This window comes from Coenobita brevimanus, chromosome 78 (assembly GCF_032717465.1).
Source record: "Coenobita brevimanus isolate Jiangsu-jjx chromosome 78, ASM3271746v2, whole genome shotgun sequence".
Taxonomy (NCBI): Eukaryota; Metazoa; Arthropoda; class Malacostraca; order Decapoda; family Coenobitidae; genus Coenobita; species Coenobita brevimanus.
In genome coordinates, this window is record NC_137031.1 from 25390614 (window position 1) to 25403612 (window position 12999).

A 12999-nucleotide genomic window follows, 5' to 3' on the forward strand; every position below is an offset into this window, starting at 1 on the left:
ACCACCCAGCGTTGTAAATGGTTTCTTGGGTTACAGGAAATCATTAGGTATGTCACTCAATGTAGAACAGCAAGAAGTGGAAAGAAGAAGAATAAAATGTGACAGGAGGAAAAGAAAGAAATAGGAAAAGAGGAAGGCAGAGAAACAGAATGATGAAGGTGAAGGAAGAAGCAGGCAGCACTACACCAAGTAAGTGGATGATGTTCGCCATTATCTATAGTACCATCAAGGACGGTAGGTAACAGCGACGAAGCGGTTACATGAAAAGGTGCATGGCGCACAGGAAGCCAGCTGGACCTCAGAGAAAAGACTGTCTCGGTAAAAAATAAATTAATAAAATGACACAGATAGTGAATAAACTAAACCAATTAAACGCCTAAAAACAATAGAATACAACACCTGAAAACAAAAAATAAAATTTCACCCGTTATGAAAAGAGAGTGAGTGAATTAGGCCGCGAATTAATACTTTAAAAAAAAAATTAAAAGGCGTGCAACAACAAGAGACAGGTAAACATGAGAGGTGGGAACGGTGTCACACACACACACACACACACACACACACACACACACACACACACACACACACACACACACACACACACAATGCTCTTAAATATGTGTCCGGTTAATGGTCCCATCTTCATGTTAGAGAGAGAGAGAGAGAGAGAGAGAGAGAGAGAGACAAACAGACAGACAGACAGACAGACAGACAGATAGACAGACAGACAGACAGATAGAGAGTCTAATGTTGGTTTTCTGGTGTGTGTGTGTGTGTGTGTGTGTGTGTGTGTGTGTGTGTGTGTGTATGTATGTTGTGTGTGTGTGTGTGTGTGTGTGAATAAAACAACTCAAACAGTCTCTATGCAATATAAACAAATACTGCGGAGGGGTAGGTGGACGGCCAAAGGGATGAACTAGTCTTTTTGAGGGCAACAGGTCAAAGGTCATGGTGACAGTGGTGGGTCACAGTTTGATCAAGGAAGATCGTAAAAATTTGTTGACGTAATTTAGACCAAACTTGTGCAATAGATGACAGTGATGGAGGAACCAAGGGATGCCATTTTGAGAATAATAGGTTAAAGATCAAGGTCACTGGTGATGTCAAACTTGACCCATGTGTCTGTGTGTGAACAAAATAACTAAAGCAGTGTTGATCTGCTTTGTACCAAACATGGTGGAACGGTTGAGGGTCAGCCATTGATCTGACCTATTGTTTTTAAGATCAGTAGGCCAAAGGTCAAGGTCATATGGCATGCCAACATCAATAATTTTTCTCCACTGTATGCCCAACTTTGTGAAAGGGTCCAGGATAAGGTAAGAATAAAGGAATTTCATTTTGATAATTACTCAAAACTCAAGGTCACAGGGAAAGGTCAGTAATGAAGGTCACACAACTAGGTCAACAAAAATAGTCTGACCGGATTAAACTTGGTGGAAGGGGTAAAGGTCGGGAAAGTATGAAGTAATTGGATTTTGACTGCAGTTATTGCAAGGTCAAGGTCACAGGGCAAAGTCAAATGTTTGGTTTTAGAGAGAGAGAGAGAGAGAGAGAGAGAGAGAGAGAGGTGGTTTTGTTTGAGAAATGAAAATAACATGAAGCCAAGTCTGATGATGAGGGGAGAGGCAGGGTAAGGCAAGGGTGAGGCAAGGTGAGGTAGGGGTGAAACAGGTATTGGTAAACCAGGGATCGAGGGGTAGGAAAGAGTGAGGGAAAAAGTTGAATTGTTAGATGTTGGAAATCATCATCATCATCATCATCATCCCACAGCCGCCTCAGATCACGTACTGTAAATATCAGTTGGTAAACGCGGCAATCACTGAACCACAATGGCTGCCTTCTAAATCCTACACACGTCAAACAGTTCTAAATCTAATACTCATTTGTTTAGACGACAATCTTTGGGCCTCACTCATGAACACAACGAAATGAGATGAAAATATATGATCTATCAATCTATCTATCTATCTGTCTGTCTATTGCCATACACCTTTATCCCGGAAGGATTGACCACAGACGAATTCCTCCCTGTCACCCTGTCTTCTGTCATCAAGCTGCCCTCCCTTCCATGCACACACATGTACTCTGAATAAAAAGAATCTTCATCCAAGCACTCTCGTAGGTCAGTGTGTGGTTCCACATTGTTCCTGGAAATTCACAGTTCTCCCACATTCCACAGCAAGTAAGAATGTTGTTGTTGTTGTTGTTGTTGTTGTTGGTCATGGTTCATCTGGACGTGAACCCGGTGGACTGCTGGCTGAAGTTGTCCCTCCCCTGCAGTCCAGCGGCCTCCTTTCGGAGTACAGGGAGGGAGGTTTGGGATGATTGTTTACCCGGGTTACATGGACACTGAGTTGTTTCGCTGCCACCACGTGAAGGCGTCCCTCTGCACCATTAATAAGGAGGGGTGCTGGAGAGGGACGCCTTCATGTGGTGGCACCAGCATAACCAGGCGGTTCCCCTGCGTGATTACACAAATGTCCCTCACCCATCTGGAGGCAGGTGGACTCCGGAAGGGTAATATAATCCTGCAGTCCACTAGGATCACATTTAATATGTGTTTTGGTAAAAAAAAAAAAACTCTTCATGAGGTGAAGGCAGTAACCTCTGAGCCACAGCATCTCCCTCTAACTGCAGCACACATCCCAAACACTCGAATTTATATTACGCTTCAAAATCCTGTATTTCAAACGCCATCGCTCCAAAATACCGATGATTAGAAAACCTAAGTTCAAAAACCAAACACGTGCCAACAGTTGACACATCCATGAAAACACTGAGCATTTGTTGCTTTAATCCCTCAACACACACCAACAGGAGTGTAGGGGCCCGAGGCTAGGTTACTTAGTACAGGCATTGAAGGCCAGTGACCAGTGGCTCTTCCCTGAATGGCATTATGTTAGCAATAAACCTCAACCACCCCCACGATGTTAAGCCTTGATGGGCACATTCAGTTGAAGAGCCTAAACCCACTAGACCACCAGGCGTCCATATCATAATGCCAACTCCTCTAAATCCCCAGCTGTAACACTATGGTGCGTGGAAGCAGTGATGTGTCTGTGTATTTGTTGTTTTAATCCCTCACCACACGAGAGAGAGAGAGAGAGAGAGAGAGAGAGAGAGAGAGAGAGAGAGAGAGAGAGAGAGAATGCACTTTCTAATGGTATCTCCTTGATGTGTTTTGTCTGTGTCTTTGCCTATCAATCTGCTTTCCTTTCCTCCCTCCCTCCCTCTCTCTCTCTCTCTCTCTCTCTCTCTCTCTCTCTCTCTCTCTCTCTCTCTCTCTCTCTCTCTCTCTCTCTCTCTCTCTCAAATATAAAGTAATTTCTAAATGCTAGCCTTGCTCTCTCACATGTCTATAATTTCCCAGTATACGTAATTACTTCCTCCCTTTCTCCCTCTCCTTCCCTCTCTCCTCCCTGCCCTCTCTCTCTTCTCCTCCTGTCATCCCTTCCCTCTCTCTCGTCCCTCTCCCTCTCCCTCTCCTGTCTCCATATCCCTCTCCTCTCCCTTTCTACCTTCCTCCCTCATTTTCTCTTGCCTCCTCTGTTGACCTTTCACCTGGCGGAGGGGATAGGGCAGTGAAAACAAGAACAGACCAGGAGCATTAATAAATGATGATACAGGAACATACAGCGACAAGTGTTTATGTAGGAGGTAAATGACATGAAATAGAGTGTATGAGCAATGATACGTAAACAGCTGCTATAATGACACCTACATATATATATATATATATATATATATATATATATATATATATATATATCTATATATATATATATATATATATAAAGAGAGAGAGAGAGAGAGAGAGAGAGAGAGAGAGAGAAGGCAAATAAAGAATATTGAGAATTAATGGAATCATCAATTGAAATACAAGGAAAGACTGGACTGACATAGAAAAGACTTACTACCTAACCAGAAACAAGGAGGTTCAGGAAATTAGAATTCTCACTAAATAAACACTGAACGATGAATGGAAAGAAAACAACCCCTTACCAAACCAAAGGCTGATGAAGGAACGATGAAAGGATGAGGAAGCACCAACACAAAGAGCAAAGACTAATGAAGGAACAGATAAATTTTAAAAGAACAATTAAATTTGATTATCTTTGTCCTCCAGCAATGTTCATGCCCTTTTGTTCCTTGTCGCAGCATTCTTTCTTAAAGTTTCCTTGTTTCAAGAGATTGTCTTTGTTGCTACATTCTTCTTTTTTCTGCAATTTGTGTCTGTTACTCACCCTGCCGGTGATGTGGAGTCTACTACGGTGCCCCTGTTAACAGGGAGGAGACGCAAATGCGGCACCCATCCTGGAACCAAGCCTTCACACACCTCCCGCGCGTCGTTGTGGTAAGGCGCTGTCTGTCCTAAGAGAACATTGGTTCATGCACAGGATGGTCCAGCAGGAGTGATTACTTCCCTGCTGTTGATGGGACTGCTCGGCCAAACAGACCGGGGTACTCAGCAATAATAGCTTCTTCTTCTTTTTTTTTTTTTTTGTTTATTTTCTCATCATTATTTTCTCCTGTCTGAGTTGTTGGGCAGTTTTTTTTTTTTTTTTTTTTTTTTCACCTCAACTCTCAGGCTGAACTCACCCACCTGAAGAGGGTAAGAAGGATACAGTGAAAACGAGGATGGACAAAGAAAATCAAAGTGATTAAAGAAAAAAAGAAACCGAATAAAGGTGGAAACGAAAGAAATAAAATAAGAAAAATGAATGAAGAAATATGTTCCCGATGGTGGATACAAGAAAAGTAAATCAAGTGACACAGGGCCAATGCAGAAACAAAGAAGACGAATGCAGACTCAAAGACAAGATAAATTAACAATAGTGGACAGTAAAGAAACGGTACAGAAAAAGTAAATCTATAGTGAAAGCTAAGGAAGACAAAGAAATTACCGTTAGCACTAGAATGCATATGCATTTTATTTTTCCCAATGGTTCTTTCTGTACAACCTGTATACTCTCTCTCTCTCTCTCTCTCTCTCTCTCTCTCTCTCTCTCTCTCTCTCTCTCTCTAATCCCCTTTAATCTTCCATAATCCTCTTTGATCCTCCTTATAAAATCTTGGATCCTCCCACACCTCTATCGTTCCCTGGGAAGGTGATAATATAAGTATTCTAATTTTATGTAATGCACTTTCAGCCCACGAGATATGAAAGGCTTGGAGGCAGGGAGGGAAGGAGGAAAGAAGGTTAGGAAGAGACGGAAGGAGAGGGGATAAAAAAAACGATGAGAAAATAGAAGGAAAGGGTAAAATGTGACGACTCTGAAGTAGATGGGAGATAGAAGAGATCAGGAGATGATAGAAGGAGAGGTAACGGTCATGGACATAGTGTGAGAAGGAGGGAAGATGAACGGAAGGTGGGGGAGGGATAGACGGACGAAGGAGAGATAGAGTACAAAGGAGTACAAAGGAAAGCAAACAGCAACAGACCTTATGGTCCTTTCGAGGCTGTTTGGTACAGAGTAGACTATGACTACAAGATCTAACTCTACATGCTGAAGGATAAGGATAGTAAAGCAAGAAGGCTCCCCCCGCCTCCAAACCCTCCAGCCAAAACTGGCAAGAGAAAGTGAGAAAAACCACCACGCAGCATGGAAAAACTGTCACGGAAATTTCGTAGGAAAGACTGAAAAGGAAAACTACATTCTATAATACATTATCTATAAGCTACCAGTATGAATAACCTGAAAGAGAAAGTAGTAAAGTACAATGAGTAATCGAATAAATAAATAACTAATGCATGTCGCTGTACGGGTACGTTGAGTTGACGGGGCGTCTGCAGACACAGTGTGGAAATTGCACAGTCTGGATATTCAGGGGTGGTGTGGCAGCCTTGCCTGGTGCTATTAAGGTAGGCAGCAGTCAATCAGGCCCCAGCTCCATTCATTCCACTGAGACTAGGAACTTTCCCATGCAGGACAAGCAAACAAGTCACCTCCTGAAGCAGTGACCCCTAGTACATTAAAAAAAAATCCCGATGGTGGCCACGCAACTAACAGGGACCGTCAGTGATCCACAGCCCATCACAGGTCGAAAGTATGAGTAGTGACCGTTAACTCAGGGCTATCTATGCATATCCTAGTCTGTGCATATACTATATTTGCATTTAATAAATTGATCCAGGCTCTAAAAACTAAAATAAAATAAAACAGATGTCATTTGTCTTGGAAATATTAACAAAGTCTCTCACACACGAGTGAAGTATAAGTAGAGTTCCGAAAGCTACCTCCCTTTCTCGCTCTCGCTCTCTCTCTCTCTCTCTTCCATGTTGCTAAGCCCTTCTCCCTACTACTTGCCAGTTCTATGGCCTGTCTCCTTCTGCCTCTCTGCTTCCTAAATTCTGGTGTAGCAGGGGTCGTGTCACGTGTGTTACACTGTTGTTGGAAAGTTCTAGAAGCCTGTGTGTGAGTATGTGTGTATGTGTGTGTATGGTCACGAGGCGCTGTCGTGTGCCTATAATGCATTCCTTGAGTTAAGAGTGTGTAAGCATGTTTAGCATTGCTCAATTCTCACAGACACAATACCTTCTCATCATCTGACTTCCTGCTTCTATCTGTCTCTCTATCTATCTATTTATCTATTTATCTATTATGATTTGTAATTATAATATGGAGTCCTAACATATGCTCGGCCACGCCGCTGAAGGTCCTCCGACAGCAATCATCATTGACATATGCTAATCTATTAATACATAATATTGATTATAATATTGTATACATATAATATTTATAGTAAATTGCAATGATCTAGTAATATTACATTTTAAACAAGTTGTATACATATTTGAATAAATGCAATGGCTGTTGTATGACATTTTGTAAGATGTGTATGTATAACAGACATACACATATAACTGTGCAATGGTAATACTGCTAGGTTATACATTACATAATGAATTATCCCTTTAGTAATGTCTAATATTTCACCTAACTTGTATGATGATACTGGTAATACAGAATTGTAGTATAATTGTATGACTTATAATATTGTAGTAACATTGTGGTAATACATAATTGTAACATTTTATGAAATGTTACATAATATTGTGGTAATGCATAATTGTGTTGGCCTTATAATTGTAGTTACATTTTGTTAATGCAACTGTTACATAATTGTGTTGGCCTTATAATTGTAGTTAAAGTTACATAAAAGTTACATCTTGTTAATGCAACTGTTACATAATTGTTACATATTGTTTGTAGTTACATAATTGTAGCAAGTGTAACATAATGCAATCGTTTGTCGTTACATAATTGTTACATATCGTTTTTAGTTACATAATCGTAGTTAAAGTTACATAAAAGTTACATCTTGTTAATGCAACTGTTACATAATTGTTACATATTGTTTGTAGTTACATAATTGTAGTTAAAGTTACATAAAAGTTACATCTTGTTAATGCAACTGTTACATAATTGTTACATATTGTTTGTAGTTACATAATTGTAGTTAAAGTTACATAAAAGTTACATCTTGTTAATGCAACTGTTACATAATTGTCTCATATTGTTTGTCGTTACATAATTGTGGCAAGTGTAACATAATGCAATCGTTTGTCGTTACATAATTGTTACATATTGTTTGTAGTTACATAATTATTGTAGCAAGTGTAACATAATGCAATCGTTTGTCGTTACATAATTGTTACATATCGTTTGTCGTTACATAATTGTAGCAAGTGTAATATAATGCAATCATTTGTCGTTACATAATTGTTACATATCGTTTGTAGTTTATGTGGTATTTTGGCATTTGTAGTAACACTTACACTTATTTTCATTTGTTTGTCATGTGATCTTACTCTATTACTTTTTCTTTCTTTCTTTCTTTTTTTGGATGTACTGATTTTCTATAGTTTGTTTTTCTTCGTTTATCTACGCTTTTTCTGTGTTGTTCATGGTTGCATAATTGCTGGTTAATTCCCTTGGGACCCTTTTTTTAAGGTTTAGTTTAATTGCACAGATATTACTGAAAATGATATTATATAGCCCCATATTTTGTTATTTTATATATAAAAAATATATACACTATATACAGTATTAACTATATACACTGACTTGCTGTTCACTTGTACCTATCGTGGGCAATATATGTGTCAGCAGTGTGTGGAAATCTTTGTCTTCATGATTGTGTTGAAGATGTTCATTCTTGCTAACGTCATTTGTGTTGTCCTTTTTTTTCTGGTTTTCCTTGTAACTTAATTTATCTGCTTCCACTAGGTAGCTTTAATTAATAAGTGTTTAATACAGTTCTTTTAATCGCTCACTGAGTAACTGTGATGGTATATTTTCTTTATTACTTTGTAGATGTAATAATGTATAGCTGTATGTATGAAACACGTATTTTATCTAGGTATAAATGGTAACACTCGTTGGTAGTAAATAAATGGTATAGTAAATGAATGAATATATACAGTGTAGAATATTTATTGTTGGTGCAAGTATTTAATGATTGAATTATGAAGATAGTTGAAGTAGGTATATGTATTTAAGTTGTAACTATACAGCACGTTTTATATGTTTGTGGAAAAAAATTTGTCTCTCACTGTGTATTGTATAAATGAAGTAACTCACTAATGTTTACCGTGGTGGAAATGGTGTGAGTGGTGTTGCACGTGGTGATAGCGTTGTTCTTCACGGGTTGATTGACGTGTTGTGGGGTGTCAGACACACGGCTTGTCGTCGTCTCAGCACACGTGTGGTGACGTCGACTTCCCACACTGGTAGCTGTGGTAAGTAAATGAGTAGCGATGAGTAACTTGAGTGAAGATGAGTAAGATGAGTTGTGAATATGGACTTGGTATTTGCTTCGTTGTCTTGACGTCTTCACTCCTGCGTCAGCAGTGGAGGTTGGGTGGATGTAGCAGAGAGAGGAGGGTGAGGTCTGGTGGTTGTGAGTTGTGAGTCGTATCTCACTCTTCGTTTGTTTGTTTTGTTTTTCTTTCTTGATGTATTCTCGGTCCTTTTTTCTTGTGATTTACTCGTTGTGGGATGAAGAATGCCGCTACTTGTAGGTGCGTGTAGAAGATTATACAGACGACTCGTAGAGTTGTTACTTGTAGTTGATTGTAGATGGTTGTATTTCGTTGGTTCGTCATAGAAATTGCAAGATTGTTTGTATCAGTACTTTGTTAAACTACTTGCAAGGCGTCCTGTGACCTCTTCGCCTCTACATCAGCGTGATGATCGGGGAGACGGAGGGGGCTGGTTGGAAAGAATATGTCAGGAGCTGGTTGTGAGTTGTTGGTTGTGAGAGGTATTTTTTGTTTTCAATCTTGATAATGCAGAATCAATTGTACACTCGTGGGCATGTATATTGTAGGAATTCATTGTAGAACTGAAGCTAATCTTGTAGAATGTCGCCTGCTTTTGTAGAAATTAACTATTGATTCAGAGATGATGTCCGTAGTTTCGCTGGCCACCAAATAATGTCATAAAAGACTTTGTATAAACTTGTAGAGAAGTTTTGTAGTTCAGTTATATATATATTAGACTTGTGGATGAGCGGTTGTTATATTGAGTAATTTGTAAGTAGATAATCTTGGTTCCCTTTTTGTCATGCAATAACAGGAGAGGTAAAGAATAGTATGGGACTATTTTTATTTGTCTTGGAAATATTAACAAAGTCTCTGACACACGAGTGAAGTTAAGTAGAGTCCCGCGAGCTACCTCCTGTCTCGCTCTCTCTCTCTCTCTCTCTCTCTCTCTCTCTCTCGCCCATGTTGCTAGGCTCGTTCTCCTTACTACCTGCCGATTCTATGGCCTGTCTCCTTCTGACTCTGCTTCCTAAATTCTGGTGTAGCAGGGGTCGTGTCACGTGTGTTACACTGTTGTTGGAAAGTTCTAGAAGCCTGTGTGTGAGTATGTGTATATGTGTGTGTATGGTCAAGAGGCGCTGTCGTGTGCCTATAAAGCATTCCTTGAGTTAAGAGTGTGTAAGCATGTTTAGCATTGCTCGATTCTCGCAGACACAATATCTTCTCATCATCTGGCTTCCTGCTTCTATCTGTCTCTCTATATCTATTTATCTATTTATCTATTATGATTTGTAATTATAATATGGAGTCCTAACTCAGAAAATTGTACGTTCACAAGTGCTTTGTTCAGGAGTAAACATATTAAGCTGGGGGTTGGATGCCAAATACTTATCCAGGCGACCTTTAAAGGTTTGTACTGTATTACAATCTATTACGTTGGAGGGCAGTTTATTCCATATATTTACAACTCTATTGAAGAAGAAATGCTTAGCTTCACACGACTGGAATCGTTTGCCAATTATTTTATGCCCATTGCCTCTAGTGTAGTTCGAGTGATCAACTGTGAGGTATTTATCGACAGCCATGTTGTCATGTCCTTTGAATATCTTGAATACTTGAATTAAATCTCCTCATATCCTCCGTTTTGTTAGGGTAAAGAGATTCAGGGCTTCTAAACGTTCCTCGTACGGTTTATTTCTCAATCTAGGTATCATCTTTGTCATCCTTCGCTGCACTCTTTCATGCTTTTCAATATCCTTTTTATAATATGGTGACCAAAACTGAACGCAATACTCCAAGTGCGGGCGTACTAAGGAATTATACAAAGTGAGGACGATATTATCGGATTTATATTCAAATGCTCTGCCTATGAACCCAATCAATTTGTTGGCTTTTTTCACAGCTTATGTACATTGTTTGCTTGGTTTCAAATCATTTGTTATTATAACTCCTAAGTCTTTTTCATGGTTTACCCTATCAAGCTGGACATTATTCATGCTATAACTTGCTCTTACATTTTTACTGCCAATGTTTAACACTTTGCATTTATAAATATTGAAATCCATTTGCCAGACTTGGTCCCAGTTAAACAGTTGATCAAGATCTCTCTGAACTGCCTGTCTTTGCAGTGCTGTATCTGCTCTGTTACCTGTTTTAGTATCATCAGCAAATTTTGAAATCTTACAACACAATCCTTCGTCAATATCATTCATATATATTAAGAAAAGAATAAGACCTAACACTGAACCCTGCGGCACTCCACTTGTAACGTTTATCCAGTCTGACTCATTTCCATTTATTACAACTCTTTGTTTTCGTCCGGTGAGCCAATCTTCTACCCATCCGAGAACACTGCCGCTGAAACCGTGTGCCTTTAGCTTCTGAAGGAGTCTTTTGTGTGGAACTTTGTCAAAAGCCTTTTGAAAATCGAGGTAGACCACATCAACAGATTTAGTCTCGTCATACATGTTCAGTATATCACTGAGAAAGTCCAGCAGATTCGTGAGGCAAGAGCGATTATTACGAAAACCATGTTGCGAATCTTTTATGAGATTGTTTGTTTCTAAGTGTTTTACAAATTTATCTCTGATAATAGTTTCAAGCAATTTGCAAACCACCGATGTTAAACTAATTGGCCGGTAGTTTTCTTGTTGGGCTCTGTTGCCCTTTTTGAATATTGGGGTTACGTTAGCAAGCTTCCATTCATGTGGCACCTCACTGCTCTTAAGTGATAAGTTAAAAAGTTCAGCTAAAGGCTTTAATATTTCATTCTGTAGTTCCTTCAATACACGTGGTGATATTTTGTCCGGTCCTGGTGCTTTATTCTCTTTTAATCTGTTTATTGCAAACAGTACGTCGCGATCGCTGACTGTAATGTCAGTGATTATGTTGCCCTCTTCTATAGGAATGGGGGAAACAGTAGGAATTGTATGTATATTTTCTGTTGTAAATACTGACGCGAAAAAAGTATTAAGAATTTTCACCATCATAGTTTCATCATCAGTGTGCTCTCCGTTATCTGTGGCTAAGGGACCGAATGTCGGAGTTATTACCTTTTTACTTCTTATGTAACTGAAAAATTCTTTGGGATTTGATTTACTGATACTTGCAATATGTGTTTCAAGATTTTTCGTACTGCATTTAATTAATTTTTTGGCTTTTCGTCGAAGGGCATCATATTCATTTTTATCACTTTGACTCTTTGTGGTATTATAATTCTTATTTGCAAGATTTTTTGCTTCTAGACAATGTTTAATGTTGGAGTTCCACCATTTGGGTTTAGAATTTTTGGCGGGCCTTTTGTTGCGCATAGGAATACATAATTTGATGGCACAGTTGAGAGTTTCTGTAAAGTAACTCCACGCGTCATTGATATCTAAAGTTTCGACAATGGGATGCCAGTCAGCTGCACCTGCAATTGCCTTTAATTTCTTAAAATTTGCTCTCTTAAAGTCGGGCACTTTCTCACAACTGGCCTTGACACTGTCTTCACTGAATTTAATGCTAAATGTAACTATGCGATGATCACTTGTACTAAATTATTCTCCTACAATAACATTACTCACTACATTTTCTGGTGTAGCTAAGACAAGATCTAGGATGTTAGCTCCAATTGTCGGATAATTTACAAATTGATACAAAGAACTTTCTTGCAAATTTGTATATATATATATATATATATATATATATATATATATATATATATATAGAGAGAGAGAGAGAGAGAGAGAGAGAGAGAGAGAGAGAGAGAGAGAGAGAGAGAGATGGAAACTGTGCAAAGGTGGAAAGATGAAAAGGGAAGGAGGATGAATGACGGAAAGTGAAAAAAAAAAAAAAGATAAAGAAGAATTAAAAGTGGGAGGGAAGGAAAGATAGATGATGCAATTGTTGTTTGAGTAACCCCGGTTTGTCTGGCCGGGCAAAGCCATCGACCGTAGGCAAGCAGCCACACCTGCAGGGCTGTCCCGTGCACTGAACCGAAACGCAGTTCCCTTGCGGCAGACAGCACCACGCCACAGCGAGGCGCGATGAAAAGTGAGGAGATTTGGTTCTGGATGGACATTGCATTTGTAACTCGCTGCACAGTTAACGGGGGCAACACATCATTGGAAGGAAGTGTAATGTGGGCTGCAGTGAAGGAAGGGAAGAAGGAAAGGGAGAGGGAAGAGAATGTGAGTGGATGGAGGGAGGAAGGAAAAAGAAGGATGATTGGAAGGGAATGAGAAATTGGA